This window comes from Strix uralensis, chromosome 3, assembly GCF_047716275.1.
Source record: "Strix uralensis isolate ZFMK-TIS-50842 chromosome 3, bStrUra1, whole genome shotgun sequence".
Lineage (NCBI taxonomy): Eukaryota > Metazoa > Chordata > Aves > Strigiformes > Strigidae > Strix > Strix uralensis.
The window spans coordinates 73,051,099-73,071,621 of NC_133974.1; the positions used below are offsets into that span (position 1 = coordinate 73,051,099).

General features: G+C 37.9%; 1 protein-coding gene across 4 annotated transcripts in view; it reads right to left on the minus strand.

Moving 5' to 3' along the window:
* The window catches only part of PLEKHG1 (pleckstrin homology and RhoGEF domain containing G1), a 130,438-nt gene that overhangs the window by 94,361 nt on the left and 15,554 nt on the right, over positions 1-20,523 (minus strand). The gene's annotated exons all lie outside the window — the stretch shown is intronic.

Below are 20,523 nucleotides of genomic sequence, written 5' to 3' on the forward strand. Positions count from 1 at the left end.
AAGGCTTCTCAGGAAGGCAGTGAGCCCGTCTCTCTTACAGCAGTGTTATGTACCCTCTGTGGTACTGGCCAATGGTCAACATGTGGTGAACACATACTGACTGGGATTTTGTATCCTCCTTTCTAGCACCTTTGAATAATTTCCCATCACCAGCTGGACTGACATTCCATTTCACATAATGAAAGCCTCAAGATCAGATAGGACGCATCAAGAAAAGACAACTCAAAAAGAGCAGGATTCCCTGCCTAAAGGAGACTGTGCGCCAAGCGGGGCAGGGACTTCACCTCAGCTGACAATTCACGCAGCACACTGCTGTGTACAGTACTACACGGAGTGCACAGCACTGGAAGTATTAGCAGTACAGCCTTAATTCCTAATGAAGCCACTGAATCATCTTGTTTCTAATAATGTTGAGGCAACAGAGCTGATTCAGCATGCAGATTTCAGACAATCATCAGATTCAGAGTTACGGGAGACCTCCAAGGCTCACCCTGCAGCACAGAGCTGAGACTGAACACAAATAAATGGCCTTTTATTTTTCCCCCAACAACTTTAAAGGCCTATTTCATCACTCCTAGTCATATCACCAAGGAATCAATAATTCTTTTCACATAACACTGATAAACTTATTTCTTGTAATATTTATTTCGCTTTTCTTCTCTGAGAGGTATAACAAAGCTAGTGGAAGGAGGAAAGATTTAAAGAAAAGAAATACAGAAGTCTGCTCTTGTTTTCTGTAACATACCAAGTTTTGAATTACTCAAAAACCAGAAGTCAAAGTTTAGCCTTCTTTTATTTATGTATTTATAAAGTTCCTAGTTTTAGTTTAGGAAGGAAATCTCTGACAAATACTATTCCTCAGACTAGGAAAGTAAATCTCTCTCTGCAGCAAGGCCAAGAAAGACTCATGTAAAATCCAGAAGAGAAGCAGTATTTGGAGTATAAGTTTGCTACTAAGATGTAAAAGAAAGTAATTCTTGCTCACTTTCTACACAAACTATCTCCATTTATCCAATCTTACTGCAAACTTTGAGATACTACTACTACTAATTTCAAGATCAATCATATAAAGTACCTTATAAAAACAGTCCCGTTAGACCCTTACAATTACTCTTACCATATAATCACTGATAGAGCTTTAATTGTCTCTGCACCTTAGGCTCAGCTATTCTAGCAGTCCACAGGGTACTTGGTATTTTTGAATTGATCACTCAAAGCTGCTACCTACTGCTTTACTCCTCCAAGCACTTTTTCACAGAACATCCCAGTAAGAGAACTTGAAATACATATGCATTCATAATTTATGAATAAATACAGCCATACTGTTTACATTTTTTAATTAAGCAAAACCCTTTAACAGTAACTAAAAGCATTCAGATGTATGACTATGCATTTTCACAGGCCATAATCAGCCAGGGCCATCCAAACAGGCATAGTGGGAGGTTCTAACTGAAGAAATTTATTGTTCCTTCTAGTAGATTGGTTTGCCTTTAAAATCTTGAGCTGCTAAAAACTGCAGATCAACTTCAATGTTATGAAAAAAATAAGATTTCAGTTCCTTTAAACTCAGGATCTAAATCAATAGCATGCTCTAACTGAATTCATGGGAAAACACTGAAACTTATAGCACATCAGTAATTAAAAAATGCTTTTTAAAAAGGCATGTTCAGGAAAAATATGGATTACCTGCATTTCACAGACAAATATAGTCCTCGTCTCTTAAATTAACTGTACTTTGCTAAAAAAAAAAATATTAAAGGGTATCCAATTATTCAAAATAGCTATTAATTGAAGTATATTTTCAATTTTAAAGTTTCATGGAAAAATTTTTGTTGGAGAGACTTCTGTTCCATTTTTGTTCTCTCAGCAATTTATCGTTGTACTCTAAAAATGTATCAAGAAGCTTGAAAAAAACTATTGTTCACCATAGGACTGTTTGCAACTGTAACTATGGAGTCCAACTATGTATTTATGTTGAACAATGACCATCACTAACCAAAATCTAACCTGAACCTCCTTGTGTCAAATCCCTGGCCCCTAGTCTACATCTGTTTCAAATAGCTGGAAGTGATCATATTTAAGGAAGTTGCCTGGATTTCTTCAAAAACTTTTCAAATACAGTGCCTTAGACAGACATTGCATGTCTTTCCCATTTTCCAGAGGCACAACCAGCACTAATATTAAGGTTCTGCTGTGGCCGCTTTGTTCGCAATCAACATACATGCTCATTTAAAATACTGTATTACATTTTTAAATGCAGCCTTTTACAGATTAAATAGTCAGTGCTTTACGAATACAGATCAATACATGTAAAACAACCGAAGCCCTGAAGTTCCACACTACACACTGTGCTGTTAACAGTAAAGCCATCTGCTGGTTTATTTTTAAACAGAATTTCCTGCTGTAATTTAAAAAAAAAAAAAAAAAAAAAAGTGTTAGAGTGGGTGGGGAGAAAATGCATATTTAGTAGGTTTTTTGGCATGAAATATTTTGTAAACAAACAAGGACACTTAGATGCCTACACACAGCCTGGACAGACTGCAACACTTCTTGGGTGAACGGTATTGGATGTTATGTTTCTGAATGCAGAACCACTCACAGCACCCCAAAAACACCACTCAAAGTCTCAGGTTACAGGACAAACTCCAGACTTCAAGGAAGGCTACAGCAAAATTCCCACCCACATTAGCATGACAAGAACTTGACATCTGTCTGTTAAATACTGCATATATCTTTGTTAGAGAATAAGCACATCCATCCCAGATCTAGTTTTTGCCATTTGTTTGCCTACAAAATCCCTTCTGGAGCAGATGCATTGCTGCTCTGAACCCCACGAGAATAGCTTTGATCCCAGGTCACATAAACCATAAAAGCAAGTTTATATGCTAACACTAACACAGTTCTTTCACATGAACCAAGAAGTGACACTGAAAGAAACTCTAAATAACATGGACAGAAAGGATAGAAGTTATGAGGACACAAACCACTATATGCCATCAAGCCTCACTGCTGCTCCTATTCATCACTATCCCTCAGCCCTTCTAAGTAACATAGCAGTACTTGTTTAAGATTAAAATGTTATTTCACGTTAATACTTATTCCTTCAAAATTGCATAGAATTCTAATGGCTCCTTTCATTCCCTTCCAGCAGAGCTCTGGATGTGGGTGAGAGTTACGGTTTCCCTTCTCCAAGAATCCTCTACTTCAAAGTCCCACAAAAATCTCCCAGCCTGTTATCCCCTGCACATCAATGCATTCAGAAAAGTTCCATGTTTGGGGTTTTTTTTGTTGTTTAGTTTTTAGTGGGTTGTTGGGTTTTTTTTGTCAGATGCTACACAATTTGCCAATTTTCCCAAACCAGGTCACCCTTACACCTTCTTTTCCACAGAGAGGTGACACTTAACCGCACCAAGAGGTGAGCTGGTCCAATCGAGACCATCTGATCTATGTTGTCAAGGAGCAAAATCTCCTTTGCATATTCTTTGCCCCGCTGTTGAAAGTCATAGCAACATCACCCTCCTGTCCCCTTCTTCAAAACAGCATAAATCTACAGCACCCTCTGCCTAGTTTCTGGAGCTAATCATCCATATTGCAGCTGCAATCCAAAAAAGCTAACTTTTTCCCATCAAGCAAAGATGAATTCACAGAATCCCTTTGTCACTTTCATTCTGGTTTACTGTAATTCACTCTGTTTGACTGCAAAAAACATCACAAATGTTCTAGTATAAGGAATGAGCTGTCTGGCTTCTCTGTGGTTTAACTGCTATGTATACGTCTTCTCCCTCCTCCAGTCTCTCCAATAGCTCTGCATCCATTCCCAGTGCTATCCCAAGGCTTTGGTCATGGTTTTCCAAACCCACTAAAAGACCAAGTTCACTAGCTAATCACTGTGTTTCAGTCCGCAAGCCAAGACAGCATATATTTTACAAAGTAACGCAGGATACAAGGTCTAGGAAGGAACGTGACACAGTATCATCTTCTTCAAACTTTGTATAGAATGAACTTCTTGAAAAGATGAGATGTACTCAGCATTTGGTCAGTGTCCAACCACGTTGCAAGACTCCTTACTTAAAAACATATGCTGCTACTATGCCAAGTGAAACAAAGAGGAAAGCTTCCCCACAGGGTCTTCTGTGAAGAGCAAGAAGGATCAAAACCTTAACTGACGCTCTCCAAATACCCTTGTGAAGTGTAAGTTTAAAGCCTAAGCAGAAAGATGTCAGTTTTAATTGGTGAAATGTGTGTATTTACTTCTGATGCATTAACTCTGTGTTGATCACAGCAGTTTCTCAGCTCAGCAGAAGCAATAGCTTTCAAACTCAAGTCGTTTCAGTGCAGGCTGTATGAAATTACTTAGTGTAATTAGCCACTGTTATTTTTCTCCCTGTAAAAATGAACTGTTAATGAGTGTTTTTGAAAACATCCTCTTTTACACATGCAACTTTGCTCAAGATCAGCCCTACGTTGCATCTACTCACGCTGTACTCCAGCAAGCCAACAGAAACCAACTCAACACCTCTCCTGAGGTGGTAGGAAACCCTGACAGCTCTTTCCCACGGTGACACACCTCTGAACGACGAAGTCACCTGTTCCAGCAAAGCTCCCACAGGTGGCACTGGCTGCTCCTTCCAGTGCCACACACTGCTCAACTTGCAGACAAAACCAAACACTTGCAGTAGAAATTGCCTCTCCCTTCTGGCCAGCACGCCAAGCAAGTGCTACAAATCCTTCTAACTTCCAGATATAACCAAACAGTACTGCTTACCGCTCAAGTCTGGATGTGGGTTTGGATAGCCTGACAGCTAAGCCACTATACCACCTTTAGCTTATTTGAAAACTTCCCATCATCAGAATAAACCACAGTTTTTTTCTCAATCACTGGGCATTTTTCAAATTATATACACATATAATTGCTTCTCTCATGCCTTTGTACAGTGCAGTTAACCTCAGCAGCCCTCCCAGGTCTTCGCAAAAGTTAAAAAATCCCACACAAACAAACAGAAAAAAATCCATCAAAAGATTGTGTTTCACTTACACACAGTACGCCTGTCACTCTGGACACTTTCTTTTGAATCTAAGCTTTAGAAAATAGACAGACTTGGGTAAGTGGCTCAGCACAGGACATGCCTGACATACACTCTGATGAAAAACAAGGAAGAGTAGGATAAGTAGGTCAGTCCCAAGATATTTAGGGACTCACAGGCAAGTCCTGGCACAGACTGCATGAGTACAGCAGTAGCAAGTCATAGCCGCTAAGTATAGCTATTGTATCACAAAATACTGCTGTCATCTACTCAAAGAAATCTGCTACTCAACAAGCAAGCAATGTATTCTACGCAAACCATTTTCTGAGCAATTTAAGCAATAACACCATGCAATGCACTAACGCCTAGTTACTCCACAAAAAACAACTAACGGAACAGTTTTCATTACTGAAATTTACAAAGATGGAGATTAAATATATTAATTGAATTACCATTACATTGTTTTCTGATTTCATTTTTAGATAATACTAGTTCTACTGTTAAGTGCTAATTGGAGCCATACAAAGAAAAAGGAATTTGAAACAAACCCATGTAAAAATAAAACCAAATGCCTCAGCACAGACAAGAGCACACAGTTCAACATTTTCTTTACTAGAAGAGTTTATTTCCAGTACCATTAAACTGTGACTCTTCAGTAATGCACATACCAAGTGCTGAAATAGCACAAAAAGGCATTATTCACATACACCAGCTACAGCGCTAGAGAGACTAAATGAGTTTAGGGTACAAGTTTTCACATTGCAAGAACAGTCAAAACCATAGCCAAAACCGTAACAGGTGCCAGAAGAGACTACGTGACTTTTTCCTCAACAAATTCTCCAATACCATAAGAACTTACAAAGTCATTTTATCATCTCACCTGAGGGAGTTACAGCCAAATACAGTCTCTAGCCATTAGCTCTAGAGCAGCACTTGTGCCTTGCCCACCATTGATCCCTCCAACACACACACTCCAGGTAGGTGTCTTGACTTGGTTAAAAAAAATGAATTTTTTTTTTTTTAAATCTACATTTGGTATTTTCATTGGTCACTAGCATCCCCTCTTCTTACATGACGTTTTTCTTGAAACTTTTCTCATGAGAAAAATACAACTGCAGATGCATTAGGTCTTGGTTTGCAATAGATTTAACTCTAGTGAGGTGCACACTAGAATTAACTGGGCCAAAAATTCTGGTTTAATAAATAAAAAAACCCCAGCTGGACATGAATCTGTCAAACTTCAGCAATAACAAAAGTTGCTTTATAATGCACATAGTTAAGGAAAGGAAACTGAAGAGGAAAATTTCAGCAGTGTTGATCTCATAATTAATGAGATTTTTCTCATTCCTTTTCAAAGTTCTGAACTTTGCTACAATTAGGAGACATGTTGATTTGGCTAATAAACAGTCACACAGATGCACACATGCAAAGTTTCCCTCTTCAGTCTTTTCCACATTGAAGTCTCTGGAGCTCAGCAGCTGCAGCTTTAGATTCCTGATTAAGGGCAAGGGCTGATGCCCCTCTCGAACACTAAAAAAACCCTACGGAAACCCAACAACAATTAAAAAAAACAACCAACCAAACAAGGGCAATAACCCAGCCAGCATCCTAACAGTCATTTTGTAATCCCATTTCTCTGTTAGACAGGAAAGAACAAACAAACCCAAAAATACTCCAGACTTGTATCTGGCATACATAAAGAGCCCCTGATAACTGCTTTCACAAGCTTTAAATCTCCTCCAAATTGCTTTTTTATTACAGATGTTTTGTGGTAGCACTTAAAGAGATACTTTTCTTTTTGCTTGATGCCTGTGCTTAGGACATCACTATACACCGTCTTGGAAAAGACCACTGTTGTGCAAATTCATCATTTCACCACAGGCTCAAGTAGTGGAGGAAATAAAATCAGAACAGGCTGCGAGGAAGCAAAACTTTGGAGCACAAAGAATCCAGTGGTACCAAACAAGTCAAATAACAGTGAAAGTAAATTATAATATGCAAAGCCTTAAATTAATTTGAATTTAGTCCTATGTGCTGAATAAATACTACAGTGATGGATACCAATGGATTACAATGTATCTGAAGAATTTTGTTACTATGGGAGAAACACATTTACCACGTCTGCATGCATTTCACCTTCTGACACTTCCTTTTCGTATTTCCATTTCTGTTATGGGAAATTTCTTGACACCAGCTAAAGTTCACTAACACCGTCACACTTAACTCTATAGAAAAAGGGAAACAACCTTGCCATCCGCTTAGTAAGGACATCAGGCTGCATATATTATGCAGGATAGTATCTCCTGAAATCACAGGACTATGACAATAGTGAAGGTTTTTCTGGGGTTTGTTTTGTTCTAAATGAAGGCTTTATAGACCTCTTACAGAGAAACTCTTGATATTTTAAGGTCAGTAGAAAAACTAATATCTATGGGACAAACAACATTTGTATGTATTTTGTGTAGGGCCAGAGTCAAGGCACTGAGATAGGGAATGACATTTTCCTAAACTCACTTAACCAGTATGTAATGAAAACCTTGAAAATACATCCACGGACAACTTGACAAAGAGATAAAGTGCATCCAAAAGCAAATACTGAAAGGCTACAGAACAGCCCAATGCTTTTGAAGAGTATAAATACAGACAAGTTCCTTTCAAAGTCAGATGTTTTAGGGGTATTTCTTCTCTACACTTAAAGACATGTTTCTGAAAGCTCTCTAAAAAGAAGAGAAGAAAAACACAAAATGCTGCTCCATACCAAATCACAGTCACAAGTTTATTCTCTCATGCACACATTTTTCAAAGCACTGCTACTTTCTTCCAAGTTTGCTAACAACAGAGCAATTAGTATGCATCAACTCCAGCTAGGCTGTTTTACCTCTTCCATAAAATGCTTGTATATATTTTCAAAGAAATAACTGCAAACCTCATTATAGAAAAAACCCACAGAACTTCCAAAATAAGATTATACTGATGGAAGACAAAAAAATGTCAGTGCTGTCCAGAAGGTCCATTTACTTCTCTAAAAATTTTCCTAAACGACATTAATTCCAAGTAAACAAGAGAGAAAGATATTTTTCCCCTCAACTGTGAACTCTTTGGAGAGCTGGGGGCGGAGGGGAAGATACAAAGGAATGTTTGGTTTGGCATTGCTGATGCTTGTTCATGAAGGGGAAGCCTACTTAAAACCAGGATAACAGATAATTATCACTTTACAGGTGGATCCTTCACTACTTTTCTCTCTGTAACATGTAACACTCCATAACATTTTGCAAGGAAAGGAATGGGTACAGATTCACTGCCAGGAGAAGGGCTCCTAAGCAGCCCATTTGTGTGTTTCCTTCAACCACTATTGCCCAAGCACAGTATTACTGCTGAAATTAGACGTTTAGACATGGGCTTTATAATTATTAGACAAGTAATACTCAGTTGGCTTTTCCAGAAACTGTCATTTGAACAGCTAGCCAAAGTACAGCCATGCATAACAAAGTTACTTACATATACCCTGTGAAACACATTTTTTCCCCACAACCATCAGAAAAAGCCCATCTAACTTCTTGACTAAAGTATGATTAACGAAAATTTCTGGGGTTTTGTTTTCATCACAGAGTATATAACATTAGGCAACCAACACAGCAAATAGCATAAAAGAGTCAACAGTTAAAGCCTTCTGAGCCCTGACATGTTCCAGTACTGAACGCTGAGACTGGCTGCCCCCCAGGCCTGGCTCAGGCAGCTGACTGCAGGACCACTTCACACTCCTCTAGCTTTGACTTCTCCCTGCTTTGAGGATATGTACATCTGTGTGTAAATATATATATTTTTTATATACACAGTGCACACACACGGAAAAAAAAAAAAAAAAAAAAGAGGAAATTAGTAACAGACAAACTAACAGCGCTGTGCACATTCACTTCCAGTTCATCCAAATGAATGGCCTCATAACTCAGACTGGGATATTTCCCGTAAAAACACTCCGTTATTTATCAAGTCACTCCAGAGTGCAACTGTTGAAGCATGGCTTGCAAACAACATATTTTCTAAAGCCAAAGTTTGCAGAACACTACAGAACACTCTGACTAGCTGTGATGGAGAAGCCAGAGCCCTCTCACTGTATATTAGCTTTGAGTAACGTGCCCCAGACCAGCAGAGTTCTGTAACTGCAGACTGAGTCCTATTCACTTTTGTGGCTTTGAAATGCATGTGCATACTGCAGAGCATAGAGAAACTAGTTTCAAATAACATTCAGGCTTAATCTCTGGCAAACCAGTTTTTGTATATATGTTCATAAATAATATACATGCATATATATATATTTACTATAAAGAATATGGAATATTAGATTGAATATTACTAGGAAGAAAAAGGAAATGATTTCACCAGCCTATGATCAACATAAGTAGAGAGTCTCAGAGACTAAAACTGGTAAAAGGGAAACCACACACAGTAACAATCTTTAATCTGACACAATTTCCAAAGGAATTAGAATGACAGAAGCAGCTGACAAACTGCTGAATAAACATTTCTTTTGGGTTAAAATGCAGTATTCTCTAGACGGGGAAACTCCCTCTGTAATGCCATAAACATATAACGCTTCCTATCTCCAACACACTTTCTTAGAAAAGCTGGATTTATTACTAAACATTGCATCGCCAAATGCAGACCTTCATTGGCCCCAAATGAGAACACTAATTCCATTCAGAAAAAACACATGGGGAAAAAATAACATCACTTACAAATGTTACAGTTGGAAAGGTGATTTCCTTCAGCTGAATGTTTTTCTCCTTTCTACCTCAAAGAGGCATGGTTTGAACAAATCAGTTGTTTATAAGTAATTCTCAACAACTGCATGGAGTCTGAGCCACTGTGCACTTTGACAAGACTTCATTCACCTTCTCAGAAAATAAATCTTAGACTTAGCTTTCAAACCAGAAACAAAGAAACACCTATTTTTGTACTAAAATAGTCATCTGACATTACCTCATGGACAGCTTATAAAAGAGTGTGTAATTGTTGAGTCTTTCAGAGAATTGTAAGATTCTTGAAACAACTCTAGTAATTCACCACTTGTGCTAAGACAGACCTCTTTTTGGTGAACTGCATGTTGTTTTGTAGCTTTCAATAAGATAGGAGAAAAATCATCCCAAATCCTTTAGTGCTTTAGACTGAAAATTATTTCAAGGATAGTGAAACATCATATTTGAATACAGATTATTAAACGGTAGTCAACAAACAGTTTCCATTAACTTTACCTTATAGTTTTAGGAGGTGTTAAGATTACAAAGCTTTTTAAATTTGTACACTAATAGACATCTTTTGCCTAGAAAAGGAGTCCAAATTCTCCTCTCCTCACCTTCTCCACCTTCTTGCATCAGTGATGAAGGTCACCTTTCTTACCTTTCCATTTTAACCACACTGAACAGTGAAGCTTTTTCTCCTTCTACATAGTTAGTAGAGAATCAGAAACAAATCGTGCATTCAGCAGTCAGTTTGCCCTGTTCTAGCTGGGATGCCAAAATTACTGATAAAGGGATGTCTCTCTTCCTGTCAAGTAAAATTTCACTAGAGTGAAAGACACATCACATGTGTACTTCAACAACACTAGAAGGCGGCATGAAGGGTATCCAAGTATTTAAATTCTTTCTCACGATAGAGAAGATTATGAAAGAGCACAAACAGATATATAAAGGAATTCTGTTCTCCTTAATGAAGAAAGTTAAAACCAATATAATTCACCAAATGATGTCAAGAAGTTTCAAAGGACATGCAAATATTATGCACTGTATTAGAAGCATGGGGGGATACAAAAAAGATAGCTTCACAAATCACTGTACATGCAATCTTATAGCAATAAGAAACCATCAGACACAGTTCTTTCATTTTTATAATGTGTATATCAACACCGCAGTTCCAAACACAACTAAAATTCACGAGTTAGTGTTTTCCCACCGGCAATGCAATACATCTCTGCAGTGCAATAGAGATGGGTACATCTTTCCAGTTACTTCAATTTACATAAACACAGAACATAAAATCAGAATGCAGGAATATGCTTGACAACTCCTGAGGAATCTATCTTTAAGAAGCAAAGCTTTGTATTTCATTGGTCGTTTGATCTAGTACTGGAAATCAATGCAAATAAGGACAGGGTGGGAGGGGCATCCCTGAATACACTTGACTAAAGTAAATATTCAAGGAGATATTACTCAAGCCAGTACCAAGAGCTTCAGCCAGTTTCCAAAGCCTTTTGAATTTTCAGAGCTAAGCCCTATGAATTCAGATGAAAGTTCCTTTTCTTCGACTTTTAAGGGAAGAAATAACTTAAGTGAACTTTCTGCAAAACAGCCTCCAAAGTTCCGTAATTGGGGAACAAACCTAAAGCACTGCCAAGACACACAACTAAGCATTTACAAACCTTAATGGTTTATTCAAATATTAAGTACTGATTTACTGAGCAAAAAAAAAACCCAGGGGTACTCCAATAATGCTGTTTCAAGTTATGTAATTCCATCCCTGGTACATAAAAATCCCAGTTCCTCCATTCTTGCTGCACACGGGGTGCATACTAACGATCCCAAGTTTCTGCTGAATCTGGCGAGAGACATGGCTAGGCAAGGACACCACCTGGCCCTGCCTCAGCTACGAGATGATGTCAGCCTATTCAGCAGGGCAACAGGGAAAAAAAAAAAGTCCTTATTGCCTTTCAGACACACACAAAGGGCCATGTATATTACCACAAAAAGCAGAAAACCACTCTATCTCATCAGCAAATGAGATCCTGCAGCCCTCCGAGCCTTACTGCATTTAGGCAAGAGGAGTAGGTGGAGGAAGAAGCATTTGCTCCTTTTAGATTTGATGACAGTTGCTCCATCGCTCTCCCACCTGTCACTGTCCCCACAGCCTGTGCAGTATTCCCAGGGGTATCACCAAGTCACCATCACTTTCTGCCCAATGATTGCCACTATGTGCTGACACACTAGGGCATGTCAATTTAGCAAGTACCAAGTCAGTTCCAAATTATTCTTTTCTTCATAAAAAAAATTCCTAGCTCCCCTAGTTTTCCCTACAAAACAAACAATCCAGAAATTCACTTTAAAATTAATAATAGCAACACTGCAGAGCAAGCTTACCCAAGCAAAGGACTAAAAAGTCTGCACAGCAAAGAAATGCTGACTGAGAAGATGTACTCACATCAAATAAAAAATGACCCTTGATTTTCCCCAAAGTGAAGACACTCACAAGATCGCTGGACCAACCTGCAGATTCTCTGATGCTGAATAAAGGCTGAACTCACGTTGCAGAGTTTCATCGTTGGAAGCATGAAGTCTGTTCTTAAATTAATGCACTAGATGCACCCAAAAAGCGTTCCTGGGCACAAAAGCAAGCAAGGACAGAATATCCCACATCTGTGCTAATGAACCATCTTAGTCTCCAAAACTGGGTGCATAAAAACCATCCCTTGAGAACAATAGCTGAACTGGATTAGGGACTGAGCCATGCCTGGAAACTGTCTGGGGAGAAGGCTAGCTATAATTCCCCAAAATCATACCAGTGAACATGACCATCACAGACCATCTTCCAGGACTGGTAACATCCTTAGGTCCATCTGAATTTAATACAGATGTAACCTTATAGGACTCCTCTCTCAGGCCACCTACACTCACAAACTTTGCTGAAATGTAGTTTCAACATTTTTCTCTTAATTGAATTTCATTACAAACCCCAAAGATTTAAAGAACTCTGAATGGAGAGATAGACAGACACACACTGGCATAAAAAGAAGAACAGGCAGGGGGGGAAAAAAAAAAAAAAAAGGAAAAAAAAGACAACCATACTCTCTGAAGAGCAGAAAGTCTAATTACATTCAACTGAACTACTCTTCCCTTACGCATATGCCACTGGCAGTGGCAGGGTTCACTTCTACCTTTCAGTCCTGACCCTTAAAATGGATCAGACACAAACCTTCCAAAAAGACAGAAAATGATGTTTCTCTGTACCTGTGGACACCTTTCTCTGCAACACCTCAGTTCCTGTGCAGCCCAACAACTGATGGATGCCTCCTTCAGCTGTGTCAGAGCAAGAGGTGTCCCACAAGGAGAGTTCAGAGGTGGCCACCCAGCTCTCCTGTAGTGAGAAAAGTCCTCTTATGGCTGTTCCAAACACAAGACTGAAGTTTGAGCATCCCTGTGACACTGGCAGGCTAATACCAGCATGAAATGTAAAGCAGATCCTTAATGGAAGGGAGTTTTTGTTGTCTGGGAGCTTTTTGGGTGTCTGAGGCTTTCTTTTTAAATCCAACTCCAGTACAGTTCAAGCAAAAGCCATTAAAGTTTGGGAAGAAGCTGCAATGAACCATAATTATTACAAAACAAAGGGCAATTTTTTCAAGACTGGTTAGTCATTTTAGCATCTACCCTAATTTGTGGAAAATGGAAACCCAGCATACTTAAAAATAACTACAGTGTAAGATGAAGTAACTACCAAGCTTCAAAATTATCTGGTCTTTTTTGAAAGTTTTGATAGTCATACATCTAAATGTAAGAAAAGTTTGATCTATTTTAAAACACATATCCATGTGGTGCTTCTGTCAATCATTATTTGGCTTTATTTGCAAAATAGATATGGCATGGGAAGGGGAAGAACCCAAACAAAACCAAGGAACAAGGTTTGGATTACACTAACCCCGGAGGGCTGAATTAACATAATTTTTATGGTGTGTCTAGAATTATTTTGTCTTTTTTCAAGGTTAGCTGTCAGCAAACTTCACACACAAACTCAACTATTTGATTAATTCATTTGTTATAAAAATTACTAGTTCAAACAGATTCCCTGTAACTACCAGCTTCAAATCTCTGAAGCTGAAGATTCAGCAAATTTCTCTAAGGAAGTAGGTGAACTGCTCCACTTTTCAGAGAAGTAATTACAAAAACATAACTTCCCTTTTCCAATGTAAGCACGTATTAAAACTGAAATAGATAATAAAGTCCATTTCAATCACTTACATGTTTTGTGGGCTTTTATTGCAGTTTTGCTCTTTTTTACCACCCTGCAGGGACTCTATCAAAGATCTACTTTAACTGATGCAGCAGAGTGTTTATTTGGCAAGATTATAAGTTACCAAGCAAAGTAAATGTTTTCAACCACTTAACTGAAATAAATGAAAAGATGTATTAGGAAGAACACTAAAATGCTCTACTGATTCAAAACTGGAAGGAGATGGCACGTGGGTTCCCCAGCACCTGATTATCAGGCAGTGTTTTACATCCCACTTTTCCTCTGGGCTGCGCTCTGCTGATTCTTAAGTGTGAGCCGGTTACTGTACACAGCAGTGAAAACCCTCTATAAAAACAGCATGAATTAAGCACTAACACTTTATATAGAGTATGAAATACGCTTTGGAAATCTTACACCCTTTAATTCATCCTATCATATCAAAACACCATGGACCCTGGCATCTTCAAGACATCCACCATGAACAGTATGTTTGGAAGTACAGGTTTGCGATCCCAGATTACCATATAAGAATCATCAAGGCAAAACTATTTGTTTACGTTTAGTGATAAAGATCAACAGCAGGAAGTACAATACTTCAGATAATATTTGTATTATGCCTATTTATAAATAAATGTATGTTTACATTATGACTTCCACATACGCAGAATGAAGTATGTATTTTTCTGTCAGTACTGCCAATTCATTTTAAGGAAAACCCCCAGCTACTAATCGCATTTCCAGCAAGCATGCAGCAGGCTTGTGTCGCTCACCTTGAAGACCAATATCCAAGCAAGCAGGGAAGGAAGTTGCTCATGCATGGGAATTTCATGCCTCCTTCATTTATACAGTTATTTACACTACAAAATTAACTCAAGTTTCTATATCCTTCTGTCTGATAAGAGTGCAGATAAGATAAAATATGATTTGACAGTATCAAGAAACATACACTACTCTCAGCACTCAAAGGTTGTAAATTGGCTTTATGAGAATTACTGTTTCAGGCATTTAAACTACATCTTGGGTTAAAACCTAGGTACATGGAATGAGCAGCAACAGGGATGAAGAGCTGGGGATTCATCTCATTATCACATATGCCCTGTTGCACCACAGCAGATGAAGCACAACAGCACTTTTGTGGGGCTCCTCCACTCCCCGGAGCAAAAAGCATTTGGGTTTTTCGCCTCATCTCTCCTGGGGGGTGGGGAATCAAATCAAGCCATTCTCAGGAATGGAGAATAACTGGAAAACAGAAAATAACACAGAATGGTAAATTTGGTTGGTAGGGATTTTTTTTTTTTTTTCTCCTCCTGCTGAGCACTCTCACTCCACTGGACAAGCAGTAAGCTTCCACCTCTGGAAGACAATCCTCACACACACACACAAAAAAAAAAACCCACCTGAATTTTATAGTTTTATCCAGCTTCTATGCATAGTAACAATACAGATACTAAGGTTAGCACAAGCGTATTACCACAGGCGTCACTGTGTCTCTTGAAGTCTGCTGGACATTAACAACCCAGCAGATGGTCATTACTCCAAACTCCCCACCCATCATCATCATTAATTCAGGAGCAAACTCATTTCAATGGGCTAGCCCCAATTCATAAAGAACTCATTGTCCTGGCCAAATTAATAGCTTTAGATCTTGCATTACCAGATGTGCTTCAGAGAGACAATAACATTTTAAATTATAATGTGCTGTTTAAAGTCCACTTCAATGTCATTTCTCATAAATATTGGCATGTGAGGCAAACTTTAAAACTATGAACCTATTCCCAAAATAAACACAGAAAACTCTGTATTTTTAGTTTAGATTCTAGACAGATTTGGCACAAGTGTCCTCAATTATCCTGCAATCCACTTGTTCAAAAGAGACTAAAAGTGGCACACAGTCTTTTGAAAGGCTTCACTTCACCCTGAAGATTAATAAACCCTCAACATTGGCACATAAAGAGACGGGCAGTTATGGTGTCTATTACATAAGCAACATAATTTAGACTACTAATAATAATGAATTGGACAAATTAAATTTGTAATAATTTGGAGTAGGTTTTAACTTCATTGATAAGTCATCAGTAAGAGTTTTAATGCACGTCAAATGGGGAAGAAAAAGGAATAGATGGAATCATTTGTCATGACTTGAGTCGTGTTGTGTCTGACATTTGTCAGACTGTTTGCGTTAAAACAACAGAATAATCCTTTCCATAGGAAAAATTTGCAAAAATGAACACCAGTATAATAGAAGCAACTAGCAAGCTATCTTTCCAACTTATGGAAAAATAAAAAGTAGAATTTTGAAAATATCCATGTTCTTTGTGAGGAAGAGGTAGAGACCATTGAAGGACTGTAATTCAAATAAAAATAATAATTAAAAAAAAGAGACAAAACTTTTCAGAGATACAGTACTCACTTCAGTTTTAAATTATACTGTTATTTTTCCACGGAACTGAACCACATTTTCTTACAATCCTGTATCTCAAACACTTCTCTTGCTGATAGTTTCGTTGAAAACTGTCTGTTTGTGTAAAATGTTCTGTTTTCAATAAATTGCTATTTTCCAACAAAATATTTTTGGCTGAGAAATTCCTAAATGGCTTCATTTTTAAAAGAATTTCTTAAGTGCAACATTTCATAAAGTCCAATGCCTTTCCTTACTTAAAAGGCTACATTGTGTATTTTAAAAGATATCCAATCACTCTCACACTGGCACAAAACAAGCAACATTAGTGTTTAAACCTGTATGTATGGAGGGTATTTTTCATAAGTAATCTATCTCCACATAGAAGAAACAAACATAACAATTAAGATTTTAAGGTCTTTTCTATTCTACCTTGAAATAAGATTAGAAGCTACATCTCCAATAATCTTTAACTTCCATTTGATCACAGAAGACTGCAATACCCAAATACAAAATATACAACCATCCTTACTAAGTAACTTCACACATCTAGATCATGTACTAAACAAATATAATCCAGGCTGAATTTACCCTTGAAGTACAGTTTACAGCCATAGCTGAAGGAAAGAAGTTAGGGCTGAAATGTCTGTGGGGGTTACAAACACGCTCTTGGGACGTGACAAGGGAGCAAGGGAAAAAGAGGAATATTTTCTTTTTAAAAGGAAAACAAAGAAAGAAAGGAAAATCAAGTTATATTTATTTCCTATCAAATTCCATCTTGCTATAATTTTTAATTACAAAAGAAACTCATGAACTGAGAACAAAACAGCATTTGATGTACTAATGGAACTGAAGCTAAGTATGCAAAGTGGTTTGGTTTCTTTTCATGTATTAAATATTTTTTCAAATTCCTACATAATGTAACTAATAAAAATATTTACTTTTACAAAGGGTCAAGTGGACAGAACATAATTCTCCCAGAAGGAAACCAGATGTTTAGTATCTTCAAAGCGATGTCCATGCTGATAAAAGCAGTAGCTAATCTTTCTTTCAGTGAAGTTCTTGCTGAAGTTTCTTTTCTTAAACAGCTACGTATCATGCTTTAATGAATATCTGCCTCAAGAGAACAAGTATTTTTATATTCTTAATAGGATTTTGGTTTGTATGTACGGTCATCAGTGGATCAATACTCAAAGAGCTGTCCAAAAATTCTGTAAAACAATCTATAGTCATGCTTCAAGTCACACATTGCATTTTTAGGTCAGGATGAAAGAAGTCACATCTGTTCCCAAAGCCAGGATTCCATAATAAAAACATTTTAGCAAACTTCTATACAGCAATTTGAGTACATTAAGTCACACAAATATTCAAGTGTTTCTCATGAATCATGCAAGAGGTACAGAATAATACATCGATGTATTATTATTAGTGCTTAGAATTGCAAAAATCTCAAATCAACAATTTACTATCTTCCTTAAAACTTACCATAATGTATTAAGAGATCCATAAAATGGAATTTACAAGACTTGAGCAAATAGATTTCAACTGATTCTGTGGGGTTTTCCTGTATTACTTGGCCGGTGCCATGACTAATATTTAGCTACAACATAATGCTTGCCAACAGATGCAAGATAAGTCTGAAATCCTGTGGGGATTGGCTAAATGTTTAAAAGGCTTTGGAGGCATGAACAGGGTCTCTGTGTATCTCACTCAGAAAGCAAAAGGATTATTTAGTTGCTTAAATTATCCTTAGACAAGCCTACCAAAAAAAAAAACAAAAAACACCACCAACAACCAACCCACAACCAAAAACTGACCAGCTTTACCACTAGAAAGAAGGGAAAAACTCACCCAATTTAAAATTTTTTTATAGCACCTGTTTTTTCATTTTTTGAAGTTTGATCTGATCAGGGAAAACAGCAATGACAGAAGTTTAACCTTATCTATGCCAGATAATTATGCAGTTGATTACTCCACATTGTCTGCAAATTTAGAGTGCCAGTGGAAATCAGATCAAAGGAAGGGTCACAGTTTTGACACCCATTTTGCCAACACCATAAAGGCATATGTACTGGGACATTAATTGCAGCATGATTCATTGATGATATCATGAATTTTGTATTCAACTATGCTGATGTTCTCCAACAGCACAGTATATTCTTGTCCACTTTTCCCATCTCTAGTGGCCATATGCATCTGTTATTTGAAAAATCTGTTTAGCTTATGGAAGGCTATAAGCTTCCAGCTAAACAGCATCTTATGGATACAATGTTGTACGTTTCAGCATCTCCTTTGTCAAGTGATGGCGATCCTCTCTTAAGAGGGCAGGGACAGAGAAGTTCTTGAAATAGCACGTGATAAGAAAGGGCTGAAAAAGCATCCCAGCTTTATCCAACACACATCAGAAATCCTCAAGCAAGAAGGCAGCACTACCCAGTGCACTAACTTTAGTTAATCAGCTTCATCCAAGCTCAACATAAACACTATCAGTTTAAGTACCAAAATATTAAGTCTGTGTTAAAAGCAGAGTACTGCCACCTTGCTTACAAGAGATGCTGCAATTAAACAGATAAAAGCAAAAGGAAGGAACAAAGGACAACAAAGTAAGTGGTAAGAATTCAGATTTACAGAGCTCTTTCAATGAATGGTTTTTCAAGCACGTTGTGTGGCAAGAGAACAAAAAGGTTCCCTGCAGGCACACTCTGGTTTTGCACAGAGCACATCCCACTTTCACTCACTCCTTTATAATAGAGGAGTCAGAAACAAAACGATTTGCAAAAAAATTGTTGTTGGTGTGATGCAGAGGACAAGCTGTGATACACTCCACTACCATCCTGCACCTACTTCATCCAGCTGCTTTACCAGCCTCTCTCAACCATTTCCCTAGACATCCGTCTCCCCCACCTTCAAGATGCCGCCTTCTCTCAGGCCAGACCCTTTCCTATATTTCATCATTCATCTGTCCCTAAAACTTCCCCTTCTGCAGTCTATAAAGCCAGGTAGGGAACTTCTGACTCTGTCCCCAGGCCCTCTCCAGGAGGGCAGGAACCAACCACAGAGCTCCCCAGTGAGTTTCTCAGCACTCCCAAGTGTTATGCTACAACACATCAAGTAAAAGACTTGCTCAAGTAAAAGCAGGAGATGGATATCGGTATCACAGACTTAGAAACTGCATCCTAGAAACTGTAGTGAAAGCTGCATGAATGTTTCAGCTTTTGGGTCCTTGGTATGAGTGCTGTTTCCCCCCTTCTCCAGAGGAAGCCATTTTCAGTGTGATTTTGGAGCATTACACCTACAATGCAGTCACTATACTATGAAGACGGGACTATTACCTACACCATGCAATCAAAACGTAGTATATCCCTGAAGCCTTTGCAAGACTTCTTTTTTTTTTTTGTAAAATACACTTATTTGGAAAATATAAACAAGTCATTCTGTTGCAGCATGAAATTTGTTTTTCTGCTCTGGCTACACCTGTGACAGAGGAACAATACTGTCACATGTCACCCATACCCCCTCTATTAACTAGTCCTGAACAGGAAAAAAAAAAAAAAGTAGTCTTCAAGACAGCTTCACTGCTGTACAGGATGCTCACCAGAAAACAACAGATGTGCTATAATCACTACTGCCCATTCATTTCCTTTCTGTCAGAAAGAAAGCAGCAGTCATCAATTAAGAACCCCTATCTACTGGACACAAAAGGAAGTATACACTTTTCCTTGGTCATTTGACCGTAACAATAGGAGATGGCAGCGGGAAAGGTCTGACCACTCTGAGCAAGCATGGGGGGAAAGATAGGGGTGAGTGAGCTTGTCTATTTGGACTTTTTTAAAAAATAAAGATAAGAATTTTTATTCAACACCTTAATATACAAATGTTTAAAAATTACATCACTTTGTCTATAGATTATACAAAATTCTAATTATATTATTCATTTAATTCATATATTATTCATTCCATTAATTTAATCTTTTCACAGCAGAAAATCCCAAACACGTGAACTGACAAGAGAATTAAGCAGCATCTGGAAAAGCTGTTTTATCAATTAACAAAGCCTTTTTTTTAATAGTTATCACAAGTTTTATAAAACTGTTAGTCCAAATGTAC